At 43.6% G+C, this 14236-nt stretch overlaps 1 protein-coding gene across 1 annotated transcript in view; it reads right to left on the reverse strand.

Moving 5' to 3' along the window:
• The window catches only part of LOC133468740 (protein eva-1 homolog A), a 258339-nt gene that overhangs the window by 196297 nt on the left and 47806 nt on the right, over positions 1–14236 (reverse strand). The window lies entirely within an intron of this gene.

Raw genomic sequence — 14236 nt, forward strand, 5'->3', positions numbered from 1 at the left:
CAAGTTCACCACCCCCCTCACAAGCTGCTTCCCAGCAGGCTCTTGACTGGAATTGGCGCGCCCCGGAGGCTAAAGGGGGCCTTTCGTGCTGCAGTACCACCCCAAAGTGGGTTTAGCCTGTGTGGGGTATATCTCAATCAGCAGGGGCACAGCCCAAAGGGGCCCCCTTTCTCCATTGCCGCACCACCTTAGCGCCAGCTCTCACTGGCATGGACGCCTCCACGGCCTCCCACTGACTGGCGCGCATGAGGCAGGGGGTCTTTACCCACCCAAATGTCTTTTTATTTCCCTTACTGTCCTGAAGTGAATGCAGTGAATCACGCTTTCGGAGTCTTTCTGTGAAAATGAGGAGCGAGGAAACAATGCCAGGCTGAATAAACACTTTGACAAGCAGGCGGCAGGCGGGGAGGACAGACGGCGCAGGGACTTAACAGGGATGGTGATGGCTTTATACAAATGAGTGGAAGAAAGTGTTCCTTCTCTCACACGTCGATGTCTCTCACCCCTTCTGGTTGCTTCTCCCCTGCTGTCGAGGACACAGGCGAGGAGATGCAGGAAGGAACTTGTGCAACTAAGATTGGAGGATGAGAGGAAAACGAGAGGGGACATTATCGCAGCGGGGGGTGATGGAGAGAGCGGAGATGGCGATGCTCAGCGGCGAAGCACCGGTCCATCTCCTCTCATTACTATTTCATTCCTCCCTTGTTTTGTCTGCCCCGTTTCAGCTCTTCACTTCTTCCACCCATCTTTAGTCACCACAGCTCAAGGTCAAGTTAAGTTTGGCATCAGGTTTGACACCAGGGTCAAACATTAGCAGTAGCTCAGTATATTGAACTCCAATACTTCTTGTTAAGTTTGTACCAATAGATGACTGGTGCAAGAATCATTGTTCAAGGGGACATATTTTGAAAAGCTCATTTTTTAAAATTCAAATACAGAGGTGATGTGGATGCGCTAACCAGTCATCTACCGTGCCAACCCCATAATATACAGTAAGTCCTTTGAATCATTAAGTCATTAAACAGTCTTATCAGAAACCAAGCAAACTATTTGCCTGTTCAGCTTCAAGCAATCAATGCATTTTGATAATACTGCATGGCCATTAGTTTGTTTGTCTTCTGTTCAACTGTCTTGGCCTGCTCTAATTTCCAAAATGAGTCATCAAGAGGATTGTTGGCGCAACGTTAATACCAACACAAAGATTTGTAGAGGTCACAACGGTCAACATCATTCCAAGACAGCATTTTTGACAGCACTAAAAATAAAGACACAACATGACAGCATGCGTGCAACCTTGCAAAACAACTGATGTTTTTTTGGGGCACGACTGCTATGGTTCAAGGGTTTAATTTTTCCGCATGAGTAGCAAAACAGCATTCTCAATTCACTTTACTCTCATCCCATCTTTCTACCCACTCACTACTCGCCCCCTTAGTACACGCAAGCATGATACTAGTACCCCTTTTTGCTAAGCTATTGCTTCCCCAGGGTGTTTGACACTGACCCACTTTCCCCTCCTCAACCCAAACAATTCAATGGCAAAAAAAAGGTTGATGTCTGGTTTCCAGTCTAGAAGCTCAGTAGATGTGTCAGAATTTATGTAGCAACCAACCAAGACTGTTTACAAGGCTTTCAGGGCACTTTTATGCATTAATATTTGGACTCTGCAAGACACTTTTGAAGGAGAAGATTAAGAAACATACACAACATGCTAAGTGGCACGCAGAAGTCCTTTCTGTTTGTAAACCGGGCTGTTTATGTAGAAGTTCTGACCTCAGACAAATTTGCGGACATGTCAGCAGATTTCCCGAGCCTACGTGTCACTATGCGAGAGTGCCCTCGTCAGCCACTGCGCGTTCTCTGTGTGACGCACGCAAAATGTAAATGTAAAAAACAAAAAAAACGCTGCCTCGGGACATTCTGTGATGCAGAGGCTCCCAGGGTCTTTGGTGGGCAACACTAACATAGTCTCTTTACAGTAACAATTAAAACACAAAAATGTAAATTACTAAGAAACACTTTTTTGAACTGTAATGATTTTTAAAATAATGTCACATGCAGTTTTCCAAATTTAAAACAGTTCTATTTATCTTAATAAAATGTCTGTGAAATGCTTTCAACAAATACCCCAACGCTCAAGAATTACACCAATTTTTTTCCAACCAACATACATGATCAAATTGAGTACTTTTTGAAAAAAATATTTTTAGTATCCCCAAGTCTGCGTGAGAGTCTGGACGTGAGCTGTGGTCGACAGCAGCTCCTTAGCGAGTGTCCTCATTGTGTTCACGTGTTTAACTGTTCTCAAGACGTTCAGAACAGAAATCTTAGCCTTTGGACAATTTGTCAGACACACCTGGAAACAAACTATAGTCCTGCGTGTGTCAAATAGATCTAGTGGGTATGTTTCAATGCTTTTCTGATATTACAATCTGATGTGCGTTAACAAATGTTTTGCAGCGGGCTTCAACCTTAATCTCTGCTATGACACCCGGAGTAATACATCTTCAAATAATATCACGCTATAAAGAAGGAGAGGCCGAGTTGTCACAAGCCCTGTGCAACTGTTGTATAATCTGCCAGTCACAAAGCAATTTCACACACTTTTTTTCCCTAGGCAATATCTCACTACGCAGGCTGTTAACAGCCCCTGAGGCAGTGTGCGTATTCTGTCCACTTGCAGTACTGGCCGCCACCAGAGGAACACGGCTTGGCGCTCACTGCGACGCTTCACAGCCAAATGCGAGAGAATGTTCTGGCAGCTCCTCTACCTAATATCTTCTCCAACTCTTTGAATTCCTCCTTAACTCGCACAACAACTTCTCCTCCTGGAAAGCTCTCCGTCTCGTCCTCCCGCTGCTTTGCGCCGTGTCCACAAACGCTCTATTGTTCCTTTTCAGTTTTTTTTTTTTTTTTTTTTATTTAGGAGTGTAAACTGCACAATGCACCTTTGTTGACGCCTGAGCGTCCGAAAGGAAACAACTCGACACTAAGGTTGCAAGTGATGACTCAATAGAGACATGCTAAATAGATGCGGGAAAAAAGGGGTTAACAGTAAATCCAAAACGGAAGGAAGTAGCGTAGAGTGGAACCTTTGAAGTCTATTTGGAAATTGACCAACATAGCGGGTAAAAATATGCCTGTCGGCATTACCTCATGAGAACTCATGTCACAACGCATTAAAATCACGTGCGTTTGTATTTTTTCTTGAGCAGCCTCAACACTGAAGAACGTGAAAAGAGAATATACACTGACCACCAAGGCACGCCACTCAAAGTTAAGGTTTTGTTGTTTTTACATTAAACAATGGTTCGCTTCTTTTAATACGTGACCCGAGAGAAGACAATTAGATGCCTGAGACCCGACTCACTGCATTACCGGTTGCTCATTAAAGTTAAGACCATTACATTCATTTGATGTTTTAACATTAACAGTCTTTAATTTTTTTACACTCATGAACGCTAAGAATGTTGAAGTCCCTGTGAAGTGAAACTATGTCTTCCACATTTTACACAGCACAGAGAAGTGTTGTTAACAACCTTGTCAAATTTGAATGATTAAAAATCTTTAAGTATATAAAATGAGGCTTCAAAATCATGAAAAATCAAACCATTGTCTCAGCACTATGAAGCTGTGCGCATGTCCGCTGAATGCGCTAAAAACATGTCCACTAAACAGTCAATCAAATACCACTGCTACGGCCTGGAAAAATGGATGCTACTTTGTATTTTTGTTATGTCTACACATAGCTACATGTTTGAGCTGTGAAACTAAATCCACTTAAAGCATCCAGTGGATGGAAATTACAGTATCCCACCGGATCGTGCGACAATGAGGCGCTCTAAAGCGGACACAACAACGTAAAGCCCCTGTCTAAACGCTGGCTGTCAAGTCAGACCCCCTCCCCCCCTAAAATTTCCACCTTCTCCCTGTGACGTGTGCGCACTCACGGCTGACAACGAGGCGCTCTAAAGCTGCCAAGCCAATGGACTATCCAAAGGGAAGATGCATTTTTGGGGTGTAGGCATAGCTAGGAAGCTAACCAACTGCAAGTCACAACTGTGCTGGATAAACACTGATGTGAATGAAGGCCGAATCATGCCAGACTCCAATGTTCATCATGTTGCGCCATTTAGCCACGCCCCCAAAAAATCAGGACAACTGAAATGATGAAAAACAGTTTCAGTTCACCCCTATGGACAATTAAAATTCTTCAATGAAACTACCACACATGTTGTTTTGATGTAGGGGGGGAAAAAACACCCACACAAGACAGAGGGCATGCAAACTCCACTCAGGAAGGCCTAACCTGAAATACATTTTTATTAGTGAATGTAAAAATCCCACATTTTGAGACAACACCCATAAACAGTGCAGGAAGTTCAAGAAATGTTTTCCCCCAGGATCCATAAATCAATCAACTCTTCCAACCTTTGGGAAAAAAGAAAGAAATGGCTTTGGGCTCTGATCCACCACCATCATCATTGTGTCACTCACCCCAACCGAGCACCTCCCACCCACCGAGGAACACATTCATACCAACCCAATTTCTGCCACCCTCGCAGTTTTACTCTCAATCATCATTTCACTCTCCAGCGCCACGCTGCAGCTCCGCCCAGAAAGGCGCAATCCTTATCAGGGATCAGACTTCCGATCAGTGGAGTGTGACGCCTGGAAGTTGGCGGCTGCAGGTGTGACTGAGTCATGATGGGGAATCGGTGCGCGCTCCTCCTCATCCCTCATCGCCCGCAGGAGGGCAAGGTTTGGAGATGAGGCTAATCGGCTTAGCGCGCCCAGGGACACCGGCATACCACACCTACTGGGCTGTTGTTTTTTTTTTTTTTTTTTGGGGGGGGTGGGGTCACTTCAGTGTCCCCCATACAAGAAGATCTCTCACAGCTTGACTTTACACCACTGGTGGGAAGCAACTATGTATGAATACTTTGTTACTGTACTTAATTAGATTTTTCAAGTATCTGTACTTTACTATTTATTTTTTGGCGACTTCTTACATTTACGCCCTACATGGGAAAACAGATACCTGTACTTTCTACTCTTTAGTATTCATTTGTGGAGATAGAGCATCAAACTGTTTTTAACCATTCCAGTTTTCCAGATTTTTGCGGCACCACTAAAACAGTGCCTAGTGACACACTTCGGCTCGGGCATGTGTCGCTCCTCCACCACAATCTAAGAACTTTAGTGCCTTTGTCTGCATCAGCGGTTATCTGGCTCAATTGAGACATGCAGTTAGCTAGCTAGCTATGCCGACACGTACGTGCAAGCCAAAAATCAGGTATTATTGTTTATCTATGTCGTATATGATTATTTTTTTAATTTCCAAAGTCTCTCTTTTTTTTTTTTTTTTTTTGTAACTCTTACAGGAGTTGAACCAGTATGTTTTCTTTACACATGTAATTCTACTTCAATAGAGCATGTGAGTACTTTTGCACTCTCTGCCTTTCACACACATAACCGGTATAGTCACAAGACTGCAAAGCCATAATACCAGTGAAGACAATTTGCCTGGAAGGGCCGTGAGAACGCAGAGGTGCTCACTTAACGATGACATCAAGTATGCAAAATGGGATATGAACAATTGCTGAAGTCTTCCATCGGGCCCTCCCCTCTGGACCTCAATGTGCCCGAGGAGCATCCATCACGCGGATGGCACTTTGCTCAGATTTGAACCAGTGCCAGACAAAGGTGTTGAGAAACACCTCTGTAATCAGTCGCTTTTAGGAACAGATGAGATACATTTGCAGGGACTGACAGCTAGCAGTCTGATTTGCACCTCGCTTCAGATTAATGCGGCTAACCTAGCGTCAATAGCTACAGCCAGAGGAAGGCCAGCAAAGCCTCCTCTTCTGGCCTAAACACTATCCGAAGCCCTGACCTACATTTACATTACAATAATGCAGTATTTTTTTCCATGAAATTGTATTTATTTATTCCAAACCGTCTATTCTTTTCATTTCTTAGCATTTCTCCTGGCTGCACTGCTTCCAGTATCTGTATGTGGATCTAAGATTTTTTTCATCATCATCAAGATTTCAGACTTTATGGACTGCCATGTCAATGTAATCTGCCCAGAGCCCTCAGAATCAGTAGCGCTGACAATATGAATTTATTTGCTGACATTGTAGCAGGTACAACAAAATTGAAGGTCCATTCTCCTTAGGTGATGTAAAAAAAGTATAAATGTATATGACACAAATAATGGATCCTAGTTGTAAATAAAGTGTCTTCACTAGACTGTATTAGTAATTGGATCGTGTCTTTAACCAATCAGATTTCAAATTCACTTAGAGGGCCTGATAGGTGGCCCACAATGACATCAGCATTTTTATGTTCTCTGATTGGTTTGTCAGAGCAAGCGTGGTTTTATACTGTGTTTCTCTATAGTATTGATGATTTCTATAATTGCGACGTGATAGAGGTAGATTAAATTGTTTCCTAGTTATTGGTTACGTTCCTAATTTGATAGTTTCTTAGTGTCCCGATTTTAACGTTTTACACACACACACACACACACACACACACACAAAACCTACATACCATCCTCAGCATTGGCAAGCACCGGCCCATCCTACCTGTTGCCTTCTAAGCTGCACGATCAATCACGTCATTCCAATGGTTCTTATTACAGGCTAGCCCCTCTAGGTCAGGAGGCGGGAGTGTTTATAACAGTGCATATGGGCGCCTCGGAAACTTCATATCCTTTGCTAGAGGAAGACGCGCTCGCACAGGTGGGATTTATTATCATTTTCTCCTCCTTTTAAAAAAGGGGAAAGTCAAACAGTTTTGCTCTGTGAGTAATCTCCTGATGAAAGGTGCTCAAACAGGTAACTCGCTCAATGGCACCATCAAAAGAAACTACCATTTCATTCACATCATGAATTAAACAAATGTGGGCGATACTGGCTGTAAAGCAATACATCATGAAGTATGTGTTCAGAGCATGATATCGAGTAGTGATCCTTTTTTTTCTTCTTTTACCTCTAAATGGGATGAAAAGGTAACTAATAGCTTAGTATATATACAAAGTGTTAGGCTACGGGAGTGCCTGTCGAATCCTCAAGTGCGAAATTACACAACCAAGTATATACTTTCTGAAATGCCCATGTTACGAAAGATATATTTCAGATAACCCTTCAGAGTTTGGCCCTATTATTTTGTCGCAGTTGGGTTAATTTGCATGTGGTTAGCGCCTCTGTCTCAAAGTCCCAAGTTACAGAGTCCAAATTGCAGCATGTCATTCATTCGTGGGTTTTCTCTGGGTTAATCAAAAACTAAATTGCCAGTAGGTGATAATATGAGTGTGAATGGTTGGCTGTCTATATGTGCCTTGGTCAGGTGACATAGGCTCCAGCTTACCCGTGATGCTGATATTCCATAATATTAACAAAACTGTGAAGAAATTTGTCTCAAAACTCCAAAGAATTTCCATGGAAATGAGAAGAGAAGTTTACATTAACCTGTAAAACAGCCAACCATAATAAACACTTCCCTGGTAGCGGTAATCACAAAAGCACCCTTATATCTGCACTCTTGTATTTCCTAACAATGCCCTTTACTCTCATGTGCGCTCTTCCCCCGATGCAGATAAGAACGTCTAAACACACACTCCTAAGGCAGTCAATCTTCAGCACGCATAACTTTTAAGGTAAACTATTTCCTCTCAGCTCTCCAGGTAATTGTAGATACCCGCACGCACTTCCAGCGCGCAGCACCATTTGTCACTTGCGTGTCAGTTAACGAGGTACGTCAACTCGTCCCATTCATGAGCAACCTTAAGAAGTATTCTCATGTTGCAGCTGCTCAGAGAGTGTTAAAAGAAAGGAGGGAAGGTGAGGAGGAAGAGCCCTGATGAGTCCTTTTCAGTCACGATGCCACCACCGCGCAGGTGAGCTGCTGCGCCCGCTTGGGAATGCAGGCCGCCATGCAGGCGCATTCAGCTCCCTGCAGACTGTGCGCCGTCGGGGATGGGAGTGATTTATGCTAGCGGGGAGCATCTTTTGATTTACATTGCAGGGCTCTAGCACCGTGGCTGATGCTTGCGCCAGCAGGCATCCTGCATGCAGGCCAGCTTACGGCCTAACTGCGAGGTGTGTTGCAGGGGTGGAAAAAGTACTCACATTATGTACTTAAGTAGACATATGGCTACTTAAATATAAACAAATACAGTAGACCCCCACTATTCACGGGGGATAGGGACTAGGTCGGACCACAAGTAGTGAAAATCAGCTGATAATTGACACCCATTATTGCACTGGGGTGGCAATGATTTTTTTTATTTTTGTATTTATTTATTTATTTTTTTACTCCAAACATTCTTCACTAAGTGGGAATAAACTGCCACTAAGCATTAAAAAATAACAAATTGGGGAAATAAAACTTTGAAATTGAAAACAAAATCTGCAGACAGGTGAATCTGTGGGTGCCAAACCGCGAGTATGCAGCGGTCCACTTTGCAGTGGTGCCTTGCGATACAAATAACCTGATTTACAAGTTTTTCGAAAGTTGAGCAAACTTTTTTTAAACGAGCGCTGTATGCTAGCTGTGAGCTCAATTCAGCTCACTTCACAACAAGCAGCAGTTTGGCCGATTTTGAACAAATCTTCAAAAAGTGGCTTCAAGCCGTTTAATGCGAGTCCCAGCTTAAGTCCAGAGTGATTTTGTGTGCCACTGATACACGTTTCATTTTGTGCACGGGCTTCAGAACCTCCGATAAGGTTAGGAACCACTGCTCTCTTTACATCTTGTCATCATCTTTGGAGGTTGAAAACGGTAACAAGCCGATTTTAGAAGTAGTAAGTAAAAAGTTGTCAGGAAGAAAAAAAAAAAAAAAAAAGACAAGTACAGCTACCTGAAAAATTTACTTAAGTACAGCAACAAAGTATTTGTACTTAACTATGTAACTTCCCACAACTGGTGTTTTGTAAGTGGCTGCCACCACTCCTTACAGCTATTGTCACTGGATTCCTGAAGACCTAACTTGCCTCCAGTTGTGAACAATGACCTCGGTATGTGGGTCGGAGAACCAGTATTGACTTGTTTAGTCAACATACAGTAAAAGACTCTCCAAAGTATACATGTGGGCTTGTATGCTGATCTCCATGTTAAGGAACTGCATGACACAAAGACATAAATCACCAACACGCACGGCTGAAGCGTAGCGCTCGCAGCTATTTCCGTGGGGTTAAAAATCACATGCCACCTATTTTTGGCGTCCTGCCTGGGTGACACCATGACCCATAAACCCTGACCTTTAAACAGCGTGACCTCCGTGGTCCCATAATGGAGACAGGAAGGTATTAGGAGCGAAGCAGCGGACGGAGAGGTTTGAAGGGGCCCAAGGGGTCAAGCCCAAAATGATGCGTCGGGAGGGGAGATGAGAAGCGGGCCGCTGTGTTCCGCCGTCGCACAATAAGGCCTCAGTCACTGGACGAGAATTTGACCAATTGATTCCAAGGTAATTGTTACCATAACGAGTTGGTGTGGAGAGCTGTCAGTCAGTTTGCAAACTTGTTTTGGTACATGAATGAAGACCACAGTTCACTGCACGTTTACAAGGGCTTCCGTCTTTAATTGAATATAGACTAAAAACATGAAAGACTGATTTGAATCTAATCCATGGCTATAACGAAAGCTATTTAAAAGGCTGGGTTCTGGGTTTGAATCTAGGCTGTGGCCTTCCTCTGTGGCGCTTACACGTTCTCCCCCGTGCTTGCGACCGTTTTCTCCGCCAGGTACTCCAGCTTCTTCCCACGTGCAAAAAAAGATGCATTATGTTCATTGAAGACTAAATTGCCCATAGGTGTGAGTGCGAATGGGTGTTTGTCTAAAATGTAAAATCTGTCTTTTATATGTAGATAAGACGAGTCACAGATATATGACGCAAAATCCTCCAGTTGTTTCATTCGGTACCTATCCACCCATCCTTTTATACAAACAAACAAACAACAAATATAATTAAACTATTACCTTCCTGACAGTATCACTCAAAACTGAATTGCGTACGTAAAGATGTGACCTGTAGGATTATATTTATACGTAGAAAATTTCGAACATTAACCACACACCGCATCTTAAATTTACTCAAAGTCTAATCACTGTGGCATTATTTCAAAAGCTTCATTTTGCATGACTTAAATCGATTAAAGCACTCGCCCGCTCAGCTATACAATTATTACGTGAATGGGTCCCCTATTTATTGTTGGCAACACATTCAGCCCTGTTGGTGGTACATTTATTTAAAGTGTTCTGGGTCATGATAAGAAACTAATCTGGGTGTTCAGGGAGCCCCGTGGTGCGCGTGGGGTTCTTGTGCTCCCTCAGCTGGGTACATACACAACCACAGGGCAAACACACACACACACACACACACACACACAGAGAGAGAGAGAGAGAGGACGGATCAGAGTCGATCGGACGACACAAATAATATCACGGCCTGTTCGCACAGAAGAGCTAGACCAATTGTGTGTGTGTGCGCACGCGTGCGTGTGTGTTGATAGACTAGGTCAGTGAACATGTCAACATCAATAGTAGGGGGTTGTATAGTGCACTGGTTCGCCCCCAGGGGGGCTACATGGCTGACTAGAGAGGGTCTGCTTCTTGACTTTTACAAACAAGTTTTTAATCACTGTGATTTATGAGAGGTTTAGATTAGCCAAAATTGCCGTTTTCCTCCTCCGCCGTTACGTTTTATAAACAATCCAAACCTATCGTAATAGATGATGTATTTTGACAAGCGTGCGAAAGGACTCCGCACAGTGCCAAATCCCATCTCATCTGTTTCACTGTGGCCCTCTTTGTCCGGTGCTGGAATGTGGTGACATTCCCAGATTTCCTGCTGATAAATCCAGGTGAGTGACAGGGATGACACGGTCTTATCCCGCCGATTACAGCCAGCCCTTGGAAGTCTGGCTCCATCTAAGCGCCGTGAATTTCCCAGAGCTGTTATTACACTCGGATCCTCATACATAACTCACTGTAGCTCTGCATCTTCCGGTCCTAGTTGGGGATGCAATTGATACCCCCCCCCCCCCCCTTTTTTTTTTTTTTTTGAAATACTTACATTTGAGTACTCACCAATTGCGTACAGATACTTGATCATGCCATTACATCTTGCAATTGTGATGAAAATCTGTATTATTTTATTTCAATATTGTTTAAACACTTTTCTTGAACATGGCATCAGTTTCACTCAAGTATACCGTAACCCCTTTTAGAGTAACACATTTTTAACATCCGACTCCATGTTTTTCTGACATTTTACTTAAACGTAACCTGTAACACAAGGCATTTATGTGGTGTCTCAGTCTGAACACGAGGGCACTATGTAAAAAGCGTACATACAGTAGATGAGAGAAGAAGAAATAAGAGAAAGAAAAACAGATTCTGGTGGAAATACAGGTCGGAATAATGCTGCCGTGTGTTAACTACAAAATAAAGCGAGTAAAAAGAAAAAATTGTGCCAGGACAACTGCAGTGGTACTTTACCACACCATCACTTCCTTTCTTTTTACTTTTTACATGCTGCACTTCAGCAGCTTTGTGACGGACATTCGGAACGGAGCCAGCAACGAGGCTCGAGAAACGTCCTTGCTTGCCAGACGGCCAGTTGCCGCCCGAGCAGAGTTCATCATCCATTTTGCTGTCATTAATTTGCAGTCGGCTAACAAAGTCTTTTCATCAGTGATTACGGCGAAGATGCTTCCCGAGCTATAATTAATAACACAATTTAAAACACAGTAGAGAGGGTCCACCAGTACACTGTAGCTATAGCATCCGTTTCTTAGGCGAAAGTGGACTTAGATAGCAGATCACTGGCAAATTACTACTGAAAGCTCATTGAAGGGTATCACATTAGCCTACATTTCTACCATATGTTCAGAAAAAAAAAAAGCGATAAAATGCTAAAACATGCACCTGCAGACAGACCAAACACTTTTCCATACAAGAGCAAAATGGAACACACTTGTATACGCATTCAGAACACAGCTGTACTTTTCCCGCCAATGTCCTGAAACTCGACACCACCGAACATTGCGTCCAAACATCTACCAGATCCATACATGTTAGACGCCCTTGCAAAGATCTTTACCTCCCCCAATGTTTTTGTCTGCAGTGTTGTTTGGATCACAGTGTAGTTAGTGTCAATATACTGACTCGTTACATCCTTAGTTAGTCATTTATTCCTTGAGCCTTATATGATTTTTTAAATGCACTTTAAGGCTAAAATTTGCGACATACTCATGAACAACTACAATATTTTTTGGGTGTGCAGCTACAATATAATGTGCATGCGCATCACCCCTTGTTGTTGCTTCTAAATAAATGTTTCAATTAAAAGCAAAAAAAAAAAAGCAAAAAACTGGAGCTAGCGCATACTCACTGCAATGAGGTCTCATGAGGTAGGTGTCATGCTTCACAGAGTTTTGAAATATTTTTCACGCAAAAGGGGTGTTCAAATTATGAGGTTCTGTGCACCTGGAGAGCATGACGCTGGAAAAACATCTCAACAGAATTTTGCATGTAACTTCAGAAATGATTTTCAACTAAATTACCATTGCACCTACTTCATGTTCTTTTTCTCCAGGTTTAAAATGCCGCTAAGTGGATACCTGCAATTGCATATTCATACTCTCATATATTCTGCTTCTGCTGCTTTTTAGTAACCATGGGAACCCAAATGACTTTTTACAGGGGCTTGTTTGTGTGTGATGGTCTCATGAATTAGTGTTTTCGGTGCATTTCAACTAATCTTAAGTGACTGCAGGTGAGGAAGCGCAACAAGCTCCACTTCCTGCGTGTCTGGCTCCGTCTGCTGGCACGGTCTGTGTGGGGCCACGGCTTTGCTACGGAGTGTAAGGCATAAATAGTTGGATTCCACCTTTTTTTAGCCTTTAAAGGTACTCCGGATGCCCATAGAAGAGGCGCCAACCCGCAGCCCACAGGTTGAGTGCTCCCTTGACCTCAAAAACTAATGAAGGGAAAAAAACCTCAAAAATCTCCCCCATCCATACACTATTACTTATAGAAAACCCTCCTGCCGCCTTTTCGTCTTCCTCCCGCCTCCCCTTCGTCTTTAGTAGCCTGCCTCCTTCTTCAGTAGCCCTCCTGCTGCGATACGCTTGGCTCCTTTGATCTGGCCCGGCGCTCTAATTAGAAGGAAGTGAAGTGTAGGCCAGTGAGGTCACCATTACCCGCGACCCCTCTCATCGACCACTCCAAATGTCGTTAGGGAGCGAGACGTTCTCACAGCGTTGAACCGCTGGCAGGGGGATCTGGATCACGTTAGGGACTCCCGTAAAAATCAGGCACAATTTACATCTAATTTGAGCCACTGGAGAGGTCATCGTGCGGCGACTCGTTAGTGTCCAACTGGGCAGAGACTATATATACTGTCACACCAAACTGGCAGAACCCTCGTTAAGGCCGCATGGTTGGCCTAAGGTTAGGAGTTCATCATAAACAGAGGACAATTTGTCATAAAGACACGATTAAAGGTTTATCATGAAAGGAAGTTGAAGGCCTGGAACCAACATGGCAGATGGACAACCATGAAAGCAAGTTGGACTTTAAAAGTTTGAGCCTTGTCATAAAACGCAATGATTGGACTCATTTAGTGGATAAGAGTGATGAAACAACACGACTACTGCTTTTGATCATGGCTATAAAGTAGCAGGGGCTTTACTGTGTGTGTGTTGAGGGATAATGTGTCATTACCTGAGCGATGTGAGTCACCAGAACAGGCCAGAGCACATAAAACCAACAGACATCAGGAAAAAATGAAGCCTAATCACATTTTGACTCTGCTTGTTAGGGGGTATTTCCTGTCCCAGACTGATCCAATCTCGCAAAGCCGGCTGAATCCCAGACACTACGGGACTCCGGGGTTGGGAAGCAATGAAGCGTTTGCTGCTGCGAACGGAACGTAACCCAACCGCTGTACCGGGCCCGGAACCGCCTCTGCACTACTGTGCCTGTCTTCCTGGAGAACTAAAGTTGCACGTTCAGTTTACCATCGATAAATGAATGAATTGGAGTTAGTGATCAGGGCCGGAGTTTCTACGAGAAAGCCTTGGCCGATGTTGGTCGCAATCAAGTCGGTCGACATGATCTCGAGGAAAGCGGCAACGAAATAATACTTACCATACATAGGCAGGCAGATGTGTTTGGTATTTCGACCATTTTCAACTGAACAAAAACCAAGCGGACGTACAAA

Source organism: Phyllopteryx taeniolatus, chromosome 18 (assembly GCF_024500385.1).
Source record: "Phyllopteryx taeniolatus isolate TA_2022b chromosome 18, UOR_Ptae_1.2, whole genome shotgun sequence".
Classification (NCBI taxonomy): Eukaryota; Metazoa; Chordata; class Actinopteri; order Syngnathiformes; family Syngnathidae; genus Phyllopteryx; species Phyllopteryx taeniolatus.